This window comes from Periplaneta americana, chromosome 16 (genome assembly GCF_040183065.1).
Source record: "Periplaneta americana isolate PAMFEO1 chromosome 16, P.americana_PAMFEO1_priV1, whole genome shotgun sequence".
NCBI classification, from domain to species: domain Eukaryota; kingdom Metazoa; phylum Arthropoda; class Insecta; order Blattodea; family Blattidae; genus Periplaneta; species Periplaneta americana.
The window spans coordinates 139,326,358-139,339,794 of record NC_091132.1 but is presented as its reverse complement, the minus strand read 5'-3'; positions in this window follow the sequence as shown (position 1 = coordinate 139,339,794).

Below are 13,437 nucleotides of genomic sequence, written 5' to 3'. Positions count from 1 at the left end.
ACAAAATTTCAAATCAATATGTCCAATAGATATTGAGAAAATGTTCCTTATCTTTCTATACATCAGGTTAGGATACATTGGCTTATAACTCCGCTTCCATATATGCTAGGATATTGTGAATCGGTACTGAAGCACATACATTCATTGTCAGTTATCCTACCAAATTTCAAATTTATAGCTTCAAAACTGTGGAAACCATGATGAATACAAAAAACGGTGCGCTTCCGGCCTACATCCCCCCTTAAATAGTGATACAGCAAATAATAAAATCTTCTATATGTAAATATATTTCTTTCTTTCGAAAATGTAAGAATTCACTATCTCCTATGAACCACTGTCATAGAATTAATAAATGTGTTTTTTTCTTCCTACTGAAAAATTTTATAGTTTGCACATAGGAGTTATTGCAGGAACAACGACGCTATAATCTGAGACGACGGTGAAAATGCATTGTATTGTTATTTTAAAAGTCTTGTATATTCTTAAACATCAGTTCTATCAAAATTTTGCTTAGAATAAAACTTATCGGAAATCATTTTAAAGAAACTTTCGTTATGTAATATTTTTCACAAAATCAATTATAAGCGAGATATTTCGATATTTAATTCGCGCCCCCTTATAACACCCTTTTAAATAAAGTATTTTGAATGTCATATAGACTAAAATCTAAGTTACAACGAACTTAATATATATTCCAATTTTCATCGAAATCCGTTTAGCCATTATCGCGTGAAAAGGTAACAAACATCCACACGGACGGACAGACAAACAAAAATTTCAAACAAGCAATTTTCGATCTCAGGATGAATAATTACACATGTTAACCCAATTATTTTTCGAAAAGCGAAAATTACCAGAAGAATTTCGGTTACACATTTATTAGTAGTATAGATTATATTATATATTATATTATTTAAAAAGTGTGTTCATAACGGATGTACTCCAATAAGTAAGTTTTTGTTTTGTTGTGGGGGTCTTGAATCTCAGGAGGAACAAATTTTACACCAGCGCAAAATAATCTGCTTGGCTCATTACCCAATTTTTTTTTTTTTTTTTTTTTTTTTTTTTTGCATTGCAGTTATTGCATAGCCTAGCTGGTTCATTACCCAATTTTTTTTTTTTTTGCATTGCAGTTATTGCATAGCCTAGTTTATTCATTTTCTGTATTTTAACACGATTCAATTGAGCATAGTTAAAATTTGGATTATAAAATAATGGAATGCTAGGGTAACGTAATAGTACGCGTACTAAATCAATACACTCTCGTTGTTTGTTAATTCTCTGAGATGAAAATAAATGTGTACATAAACATTATTTCAAGAAATACAGGAAGCGAATAACAGAATACCCTCTCAAGTTTTCTGTATATAAGAAGCTATTTTAATTTTATCTGTCCTCGATTCACTCAGAAGTTACTGTATAACATTATAGCATTATGTCTATCTAGAGAAACTACACTTTCCAATGGTGAAATAATAATTATAGACATTGGTTAGTTAGCTTCCGAGATTACTTCATACAAACACAGAAACGTTCTCTGTAGGTTATATTTAATAGCTTCCGTTTGTAGTTGTCAAATGCCCCTTATAGACGAAGTCATTTCTTTTTATTTCATTACAGGCCATTAGATGGCATTGTTATTTTAATTTTAAAACTCATTTATCTCATTAAATATTAGTTCTATAAAAATTTTGCTTAGAATAGAAATTGCCGGAAATCATTTTTAAAGAAACTTTCGTTTTGTAACATTTTTCATGAAAATCAATAATAAGGGAGATATTTCGATTTATTTAATTCAAGCCCCCTAATAACCTCCCGTTTAAATAAAGTATTTTGAATGCCATATAGCCTAAAATCCAAGCTACAACGAACTTGATTTACGTGGTACAGTCATTAAGTTCTAATACTGAGCGTATAGTGGCAAACTATAGCGCATAGGTGGCGCCATGGTATGATACCTTGTCAGTTAGTCTCTCGACTCAACAAGAGACAGTTGAGTGCATGCACTGTAAGCAGAACTATGGTCTTTGTTGTGACGGCGATTTGAATGCGCACGTCGGAACCCGAGATGTCACAGTTTGAGCAACGGGGAAACATCAAGTTCTGCCAGAAATTAGGCAAAACTGCTGCCAAAACGTTTCAAATGATGCAGCAAGTTTACGGTGAGGACGCAGTGAGTCGCAGTGTTGTGTTTAGGTGGCACCGACGTTTTTTGCAAGGAAGAGACAGTTTGGAAGATGATGTGCGTACTGGTCGGCCACAAACAATTCGAACTGAGCGCAAGATCCAAGAAGTTGCAACGTTGGTGCGTGCTAACCACTCCCAATCGGTAGACGATATCGCAGCAACAGTAGGGGTCAGCCATGGTACTTGCTACAAAATTCTGTCTGATGACCTGAACATGTCTCGTGTTACCCAGCACAGTGTGCCACAAATCCTGTCGCAAGACCAACGTGATGATCGCATGACGATTTGTGGTGACCTCATCAGTAGTGCTGACGATGATCCGACGTTTCTCAACCGGATAATAACTGGAGACGAAACTTGGTGTTTCCTTTATGATCCGCAACTGAAACGACAATCCGCCACCTGGAAAACGCAGTTATCACCACGACAGAAAAAACCGCGACAAGACAGGTCAAAGGGCAAGGTGATGCTTGAACTGTTTTTTGATTCAAATGGAATTGTTCACATGGAATTCATCCCAGAAGGTGCAACTGTGAACAAAACCCGCTACAAAGAGATCCTTGGCCGTTTACGAGATTCAATTCGCCGTAAGCGACCTGAGCTATGGCGTACAAAGAATTGGCTGTTGCTACATGACAACGCCCCTGCACATCGCTCTGTCCTTGTCCAAGAGGAACTTGCAAGACAACAGGTGACAGTTCTTCCACACCCTCCCTACTCACCTGATCTCGCACCACGCGATTTTTTTCTCTTTCCTCGCATGAAAGCAACCCTACGTGGGCGTAGATTTCATTCTTCCAAAGAGGTCATGACTGCCACAAGAGAAGCCATACGGGACCTTCCTGCCAACATCTTTCAACGGTGCTTCCAGCAGCTATACCAACGTTGGCAAACGTGCATAACGGCCAACGGAGACTATTTTGAGGGAGGATGTGGTTCTGTTTAAATGTATGCCGTGTTATGCGGCATCTTGTGATACATCCAGATTCTTGTGGGAGCCTACCCTCCAGGCGTGAAGTCTTAGAACTTAATGACTGTACCACGTATATTCCAATTTTCATATAAATCGGTTAAGCAATTATCGCGTGAAAAGGTAACAGACAGAGACAGACACACATACAAACAAAAATGTCAAAAAAGCGATTTTCGGTTTCAGGGTGAATAATTACACAAGTTAGAACCAATTATTTTTGAAAAAGGGAAAATTACCAGAAAAATTAATGCTACAGATTTATAGTATAGATTGAAGAATGTCTTATGTGTCCAAGTCAAAGATGACCTTCAGCTGTCTAATTCTAACTCGAGCTCAAATTGAGGAACAAGAAGCAGCTTTCAACACAACACTAATTTACTATGTAAAATAATTAAAGTACTTTATACAAATGACTGCATAATTTAGTTCAGCATTCAATATTACATTAGTTGACAACGAACATCTATTTTGCTAGCTACTAGTTAATTTAATGCGCTTGTTACTCCGCTTCTCGTTACGATTCAAACGTTCCTGCTTCTCACGACTTTGCCTCCTCTCACAACTGTTCCGCCGCCTCTTTCTCATAATTGTTTCGCTGCGTCCTCACAATTCTTCCGCTGCCTCCTTGTCACAATCGTTCCGCTGCTCCACGTCACAATTGTTCCGCTGCCCCCTTGTCACAATTTTTCCGCTGCCCCCTTATCACAATTGTTCCGCTGCCTCCTCGTCACAATTGTTCCGCAGCCCCCTTATCACAATTGTTTCGCTGCTTCCTAACAATTGTTCCGCTGCCCCCTTGTCACAATTGTTCCGCTGCTTCCTAACAATTGTTCCGCTGCCCCCTTGTCACAATTGTTCCGCTGCCCCCCCACAATTGTTCCGCTGTCTCCTCACAACTTTTCCGTTGCCTCCTCGTCACAACTGTTCCGTTGACTCCTTCTCACTATTGAACTGTTGCCTCCTCACTATTGATCCGTTGCCTCCTGCCCACAACTGTCTCGTTGCCTCCTCCTATTGATCCGTTGCCTCCTCCTCACAACTGTTCCGTTGCCTCATTCTCGCAACTGTTCTGTTGCCTCCTCCTCACTATTAATCCGTTGTCTCCTTATCACAACTGTTCCGTTGCCTCCTCTTCACTATTGTTCCGTTGCCTCCTCCTCACTATTGATCCATTGCCTCCTTCTCGCAACTGTTCTGTTGCCTCCTCCTCACTATTGATCCGTTGGCTCCTTCTCGCAACTGTTCTGTTGCCTCCTCCTCACAACTTTTCCGTTGCCTCCTCTTAACTATTGATCCGTTGCCTCCTTCTCGCAACTGTTCTGTTGCCTCCTCACTATTGATCTGTTGCCTTCTCCTCACTCTTGATCTGTTGCCTCCTCCTCACTATTGATCTGCTTCCTTTTCTTCACTATTGATATGTTTCCTTCTCCTCACTATTGATATGTTTCCTTTTCCTCACTATTGACATGTTTCCTTTTCCTCACTATTGATATGTTTCCTTTTCCTCACCATTGATATGTTTCCTTTTCTTCACTATTGATCTGTTTCCTTTTCCTCACTATTGATATGTTTCCTTTTCCTCACTATTGATATGTTTCCTTTTCCTCACTATTGATATGTTTCGTTTTCTTCATTATTGATATGTTTCCTTTTCCTCACTATTGATATGGTTCCTTTTCCTCACTATTGATATGTTTCCTTTTCCTCACTATTGATATGTTTCCTTTTCTTCACTATTGATATGTTTCCTTTTCCTCACTATTGATATGTTTCCTTTTCCTCACTATTGATGTTTCCTTTTCTTCACTAATGATATGTTTCCTTTTCTTCACTATTGATCTGTTTCATTTCCTCACTATTGATCTGTTTCCTTTTCCTCACTATTGATATGTTTCCTTTTCCTCACTATTGATATGTTTCCTTTTCCTCACTATTGATATGTTTCCTTCTCCTCAATATTGATCTGTTTCCTTTTCCTCACTATTGATATGTTTCCTTCTCCTCACTATTGATATGTTTCCTTTTCCTCACTATTGATATATTTCCTTCTCCTCACTATTGATCTGTTTCCTTTTCCTCACTATTGATATGTTTCCTTCTCCTCACTATTGATATGTTTCCTTTTCTTCACTATTGATATGTTTCCTTTTCCTCACTATTGATCTGTTTCCTTCTCCTCACTATTGATATGTTTCCTTTTCCTCACTATTGATCTGTTTCCTTTTCCTCACTATTGATATGTTTCCTTTTCCTCACTATTGATGTTTCCTTTTCTTCACTATTGATATGTTTCCTTTTCTTCACTATTGATATGTTTCCTTTTCCTCACTATTGATATGTTTCCTTTTCTTCACTATTGATCTGTTTCCTTTTCCTCACTATTGATATGTTTCCTTTTCCTCACTATTGATATGTTTCCTTTTCCTCACTATTGATATGTTTCCTTTTCCGCACTATTGATATGTTTCCTTTTCCTCACTATTGATATGTTTCCTTTTCTTCGCTATTGATCTGTTTCCTTTTCCTCGCTATTGATATGTTTCCTTCTCCTCAGTATTGATATGTTTCCTTTTCCTCACTATTGATATGTTTCCTTTTCTTCACTATTGATCTGTTTCCTTTTCCTCACTATTGATATGTTTCCTTTTCCTCACTATTGATATGTTTCCTTTTCCTCACTATTGATATGTTTCCTTTTCCTCACTATTGATATGTTTCCTTTTCCTCACTATTGATATGTTTCCTTTTCTTCGCTATTGATCTGTTTCCTTTTCCTCGCTATTGATATGTTTCCTTCTCCTCAGTATTGATATGTTTCCTTTTCCTCACTATTGATATGTTTCCTTTTCTTCACTAATGATATGTTTCCTTTTCTTCACTATTGATATGTTTCCTTTTCCTCACTATTGATATGTTTCCTTTTCCTCACTATTGATATGTTTCCTTTTCCTCACTATTGATATGTTTCCTTTTCCTCACTATTGATATGTTTCCTTTTCTTCACTATTGATCTGTTTCCTTTTCCTCACTATTGATATGTTTCCTTTTCCTCGCTATTGATATGTTTCCTTTTCTTCGCTATTGATATGTTTCCTTTTCTTCACTATTGATCTGTTTCCTTTTCCTCAATATTGATATGTTTCCTTTTCCTCACTATTGATATGTTTCCTTTTCCTCACTATTGATATGTTTCCTTTTCTTCACAATCGATAAGTTTCCTTTTCTTCACTATTGATCTGTTTCCTTTTCCTCACTATTGATCTGTTTCCTTTTCCTCACTATTGATCTGTTTCCTTTTCCTCACTATTGATATGTTTCCTTTTCCTCACTATTGATATGTTTCCTTTTCTTCACTATTGATATGTTTCCTTTTCCTCACTATTGATATGTTTCCTTTTCTTCACTATTGATATGTTTCCTTTTCTTCACTATTGATCTGTTTCCTTTTCCTCACTATTGATATGTTTCCTTTTCTTCACTATTGATATGTTTCCTTTTCCTCACTATTGATATGTTTCCTTTTCTTCACTATTGATATGTTTCCTTTTCTTCACTATTGATCTGTTTCCTTTTCCTCACTATTGATATGTTTCCTTTTCCTCACTATTGATATGTTTCCTTTTCCTCACTATTGATATGTTTCCTTTTCCTCACTATTGATATGTTTCCTTTTCCTCACTATTGATATGTTTCCTTTTCTTCACTATTGATCTGTTTCCTTTTCCTCACTATTGATATGTTTCCTTTTCCTCACTATTGATATGTTTCCTTTTCTTCACTATTGATCTGTTTCCTTTTCTTCACTATTGATCTGTTTCCTTTTCCTCACTATTGATATGTTTCCTTTTCTTCACTATTGATCTGTTTCCTTTTCCTCACTATTGATATGGTTCCTTTTCCTCACTATTGATATGTTTCCTTTTCCTCACTATTGATATGTTTCCTTTTCTTCACTATTGATATGTTTCCTTTTCCTCACTATTGATATGTTTCCTTTTCCTCACTATTGATATGTTTCCTTTTCCTCATTATTGATGTTTCCTTTTCTTCACTATTGATATGTTTCCTTTTCTTCACTATTGATCTGTTTCATTTCCTCACTATTGATATGTTTCCTTTTCCTCACTATTGATATGTTTCCTTTTCCTCACTATTGATATGTTTCCTTTTCCTCACTATTGATATGTTTCCTTTTCTTCACTATTGATATGTTTCCTTTTCTTCACTATTGATCTGTTTCCTTTTCCTCACTATTGATGTGTTTCTTTTTCCTCACTATTTGGTATGTTGCCTTCTTCTCACTATTAATCCGCTGCAGCTTCTCACAACTTCTCAGAACTGGCTTGCCTCTGTTTCATCGCATCTGTTGCGCCGCTGACTGAAATTGAATTCAAACATTCATCGTCACTAACTCGAATTGAAAAATTTGTATTTGCAGACTTGATTTGAAACATCTCAGTTCCTGCTGACTCGAAATCCAAGATTTATATTTTTGTTGTTTTCACAGCTTTGTCTTTGCATTTGCAAAAGTTAGAACAGAGAAATTAGACTTACCAGAAATACTGAAATTAGCCAGTAAAAACCAAAAATATCTCAATCTTGTATAGTTTAAACTGAAAATGTAACTTTAATTGGATTGGAAATTTTGCTCTCTTGATTAATATATGTATTTCGATCTTTAATCTAGTTCAGATTTTCTCGATTGTCAACAAACTAGTTCAAAATAATTCTCGAATCATGTTAGGACAATTTATTATTTAACCAATCTTTCATTCTGTGAAACACATCTAAAAGAGTTGAGTTTGTTCTATTAGGGAAGTAATGCTCATATATTGACTTAGAAGATACACTTGTATAAATCTGAAATCGAGTCCCGGTGTCTAAAGTTGTGACTAACGACAATACAAAAATTTCGTAACTCTATAAAATATAGACGGAAGTCTTTTGTACTTTCATCGATATCTTATCATCAGTGCGGCATTTTTTCATTTGGAGTCGTTTGTCGACTTGGTGCTGGACGACCATCACGACTCAAATACCATTTATGCCCACATGAGATATCGCAGTACAACCAGTGGCGAATTTCTAAGACAAAAATTGCCCTGACCGGGATTTCAGTAGTACGGGTGATAGTTATTAACGTAGTTTTCGTCGTCGCCATCACTACCACCACCACCACCACCACCACCACCACCAATTTTTTGAAACTTTTTTTTAGTGCTGCTTTACTTTATATTTTTTTATTTATAGACAACTTTGAATTTATTATTCTGGTACCTATTCTTGGTTTTTGGGATATTCACGGAAATATTTATTACTAGCCGTACCCGTGCGCTCCGCTGCACCCGTTAGAAATAAATATAAAGTACGTAATTACATAATTAAAATAAGACATTTGATCCAGGGAACATTCGTGTTTGATAGAAGGATAAATCGTTTAATATGTTACTTAATTTAAATTGCATCCAAATAATTAAAATGCGATAATTTTGGTCCAGACACACTCATTTGGTGCAATGACAATTCCTTTAACCTGTTTCTTAATTTTTATTACATGCAACCATAGTTTAATGAAGATTGACATCATTTACATTTAATGTGTATATTTTATTTTACTTGTTATAGGTTTCCATTGAATTATGGAAATAACTTAATTTTAACCCTTGTTTTCTACGTATTCAGTAAATGTCACTTGGCCCACTATGGTTGTGAACCCTTCAAATAACTTAAATTATATTATATTATATTATATTATATTATATTATATTATATTATATTATATTATATATTATATTATATATTATATTGTTGTATTGTATTGTATTATATTATATTATATTATATTATATTATATTATATTATATTATATTATATTATATTATAAGTTACTGTAATAACATTATAGCATTATGTCCATCTAGAGAAACTACACTTTCCAATGGTGAAATAATAATTAATTATACAAATCGGTTAATTTAGCTTCCAATATTACTTCATACAAACATTAGCTGTAGGCTATCTTTCTTAGCTTTCGATTGTTGCTGTCCAAGGCCCTTTATAGACGAAGTCATTTGTTTTTTTAATTCATTACGCGGCATTTGATGGCAGTTATTTTAATTTTAAAACTCATTTATCTCATTAAATATCAGTCCTATCAAAATTTTTCAAGGAATAAAACTTATCGCAAATTATTTTTAAAGAAACTTTTGTTATGTAACATTTTTCACAAAAATCAATAATAAGCTAGATATTTCGATTTATTTAATTCACGCCCCCTTATAACCTCCCTTTAAAATAATGTATTTTGAATGCCATATAGCCTAAAATCTAAGTTACAATGGACTTAATTTTTATTCCAATTTTCATCGAAATCCGTTCAGCCATTATCGCGTGAAAAGGTAACAAACAAACATACAGACAGACAGACAGACATACAAACAAAAATTTCAAAAAAGCGATTTTCGGTTTCAGGGTGGTTAATTATAACTCAACGAGAAAGGAAGGAAGAAGTAGAAGGGTTTTTAATATTTTGAAAAGTGTGCTTTTTTACATTTAATTTTATATAGGTATTATGTGGATAAACTTCTACAACGTATTTATTTTAAGAGCTAGAACTTTCCATAATGTTCGATGTTCTGTGACTTATTTGGAGCTTCTCCATTCCCACCAGCCAATTACATTCAGTGACGCTGTCTGTACTTGTCTAACCATCAACGCTTTTCCTTAAGGATTCATTTCTACAACTTTCATTTGCCTCTGTGACACTGATTATGAAGTATCCCTAACCCAAACCACATTTCTGGGTGTGCCGCTGAAAACAAATGGAGAATGGTAGACCTAAATAAGAACTTAGCATTTGGAATATAAACAATTTATGTATATTGATTATAGACTTACGAAAAATGTAAAAATATAAAACAATCATCCTATTTAAAAAAAAAACATAGGGTGGTTCAAAGTCCTGCTCCATTTTGTTAAAAACGTACACCAAAATTAATGAACTTTAGATATGTTACTGACGACACTACAAGGTAACATAGGCTATACAGTAAATTGAAATTTGCCTCTCTTCCATTACAAGACAAAGTTCTTAATGTTGACATTGTGGAAAACACATAGGCCAAATAGAAATGATCGGGACGAAATTCAAATACAAACTGCTGAGCCATTTATACTGAACCCACACTTTCTGAAGTCGAAATTGCGAAAGAAAATCTTAAAAATTACAAGTCTCCAGGTATCGATCAAATTCCAGCAGAATTAATACAAGAGGGTGAAAGCGCATTATCTGACGAATTTATAAGCTTGTACTTGCTATTTGGGAAAAGAAAATTGTACCAGAACAATGGGAGCAGTCCATAATTATATCTATTTTTAAGAAGGGGAACAAGATTAACTGTAGTAACTTTCGAGGGATATCACTTTTGTTGACATCCTACAAAATTTTGTCCTGTATTCTTTTGAGAAGATTAAATCCATATGTAGATGAAATTATTGGGGATCATCAGTGCGGTTTTAGGCGTACCTAATAGATCGACTGTTGAAAAGATTTTTCGTATTCGACAGATATTGGAAAAAAATAGGAGCATAACGGTACAGTACATTAATTATTCATAGATTTCAAAAAGCCATATGACTCGGTTAAGAGAGAAATTTATATAACATTCTTATCGAATTCGGCATTCCCAAGAAACTAGTTCGATTAATTAAAATGTGTCTCAGTCAAACTTACAGCAGAGTACGTATAGGCCAGCTTCTGTCTGATTCTTTTCCAATTCACTGCGGGCTAAAATAAGGAGATGCACTGTCACCTTTTTTTTTAACTTTGCTCTAGAATATGTCATTAGGTAAGTTCAGGATAACAGACAGGGATTGGAATTGAACGGGTTACATCAGCTTCTTGTATATGCGAATGACGTGAATATGTTAGGAGAAAATACACAAACGATTAGGGAAAGCACGGAAATATTTTACTTCAAGCAAGTAAAGCAATACGTTTGGAAGTAAATCCCGAAAAGACTAAGGCTGGTATTCATAGTCGACACTTTCGATTAAAGTGTCCTTTGGAAGATGCAAAGTATCACTTTTCCGTTGCACAGTCGACACTTTGGTGCAAAGGAACACTTTGGATGAAAGTGTAGTTCCGACCACACTTTGAGCCGAAAGTGGCACTTTGTATAAAAATGGCGGACGTCTTGGAAGTTGTCGATTATTAGAACGTGCGGAAGAGATGGCACAATTAGTGGACAATGTACAAATTAGAGATAGGCCTAAAGACAATCCCGTGGAATTTTATAATGATATAGAATTAAAAAAAAAACGGTTCCGATTTAATAAAGAAACTTATTGAGATTGCTTATATTTTCGATGACTGGTTGACAAAAACGAATAATAGACGTTTGCCAGTGCCTCCAATAATACAGTTATTGACTGCATTAAAATTCTATGCTACAGATATGTATCATACATTAATATATATATAATATTATAGTTCAGGTATTTCTGTAGTAACATTCGTATATTTATAACCTCAATTCGATGAAGTGATATGTAGGTAGATATGCCTATATAACCTATTTTTATTACTGAAACGAATTTTTTAACTTAAATAATATTAAACTAACTTAAATCTAAATTAGCATTGAGAGACCTCACATGCCTGCCTTCTAAGCAGATTCCATAATTATATTGGGTTTAAAATGATTTTGATTTTTGTTGACTACCTGTATTTTGAGATAAGATTTATCATGATGTTGATATAATCATTACTGTTTTGATACCGGTAATATATATTTTCACGCCAGTAAGCAATACATCTATGTCTCTAGTTCATGTGCAGTCATAACCTCACCATGAAAAGAGATCTCATACTATTAGGCCTATTTTGTTTTGCATTGTAGAAACATTTGGCATTCAAAATATTCCTGAAGAGCAGGCAATAATGGAAACGAGAGAGAGAAAGTAGTAGTAGTAGTAGTAGTAGTAGTAGTAGTAGTAGTAGTAGTAGTAGTAGTAGTAGTAGTAGTAATGTGTTTATCTCATTCTTTTTTTACTTCTATTCACTATTCACGAAAAAGACAAAAATGAAAATAACGATATATCAATGAAGCAGATACGTATAAAACCTAACCTAACGATATGAATTTAATGATTATATATAACAAAACTTAACCTACTCAGTCCAACTTAACCTAACTATATAAATTAATAGAAGATATGTAGGCATTGTAGGCTACAAAAATCTAACCAAACTGTATAAATCAGTGGAACGGATGCATACAAAATCTAACTTAGCAACATAAATCAATGAAAAAGATATGTACAGAACCTAATCTAACAATATAAATTAATGGATCAGTTATGTACCGTACAAAACCTAACCTAATTTCACCAGCAGTATCACTAACTATTTAATAAAATGTTATATATCTGAACTGACTGAAATAATCTAAACTATCGGCAACAAAAACTAGAAACTGAAATAATACAAATTTAAATATATATTTTCTTCCTCGCGCAATCAATAGGCTCCCAATTCAAATCACAAGCATTGTAATTTGTAGGTTATACGTCATTAATTTGTTATTGTTTGTTCACTTGTTTTGAAAGGCATTGTGGGACTTCTATTACCAACCAAATTGTAACTCTACACTTTGCTGGCGTAAAGTGACACTTTGTGAAGTGCACTTCTTCAATCGTCTATGAATACCACTAATATGAAAGAGCCACTTTCGTCAAAAGTGTCACTTTGCAAAGTGGTGATATAAAGTGTCGACTATGAATACCAGCCTAAGTATATGATTATGTCTCGTGACCAGAACATTGTAAGAAATGAAAATGTAAAAACTGGATATTTATCCTTCGAAGGTGTAGAAAATTTCAAATATCTTGGAGCAACAGTGACAAATATAAATGACACTCGGGAGGAAATTAAACTCAGAATAAATATGGGAAATGCCTCTTATTATTCGTTTGAGAAGCTTTTGTCATTAGTCTGCTATCAAAAAAATCTTAAAATTAGAATTTATAAAATAATCATATTACCGGTTGTTCTGTGTGGTTCTAAAACTTGGACTCACACTTTGAGAGAGGAACAGAGATTAAGGGTGTTTGAGAATAAGGTTCTTAGGAAAATATATGGGGCTAAAAGGGATGAAGTTACACAACGCAGAACTGCACGCATTGAATTCTTCACCTGACATACAGTAATTAGGAATATTAAATCCAGACGTTTGAGATTGGCAGGCATGTAGTATGTATGGGCGAATCCAGAAATG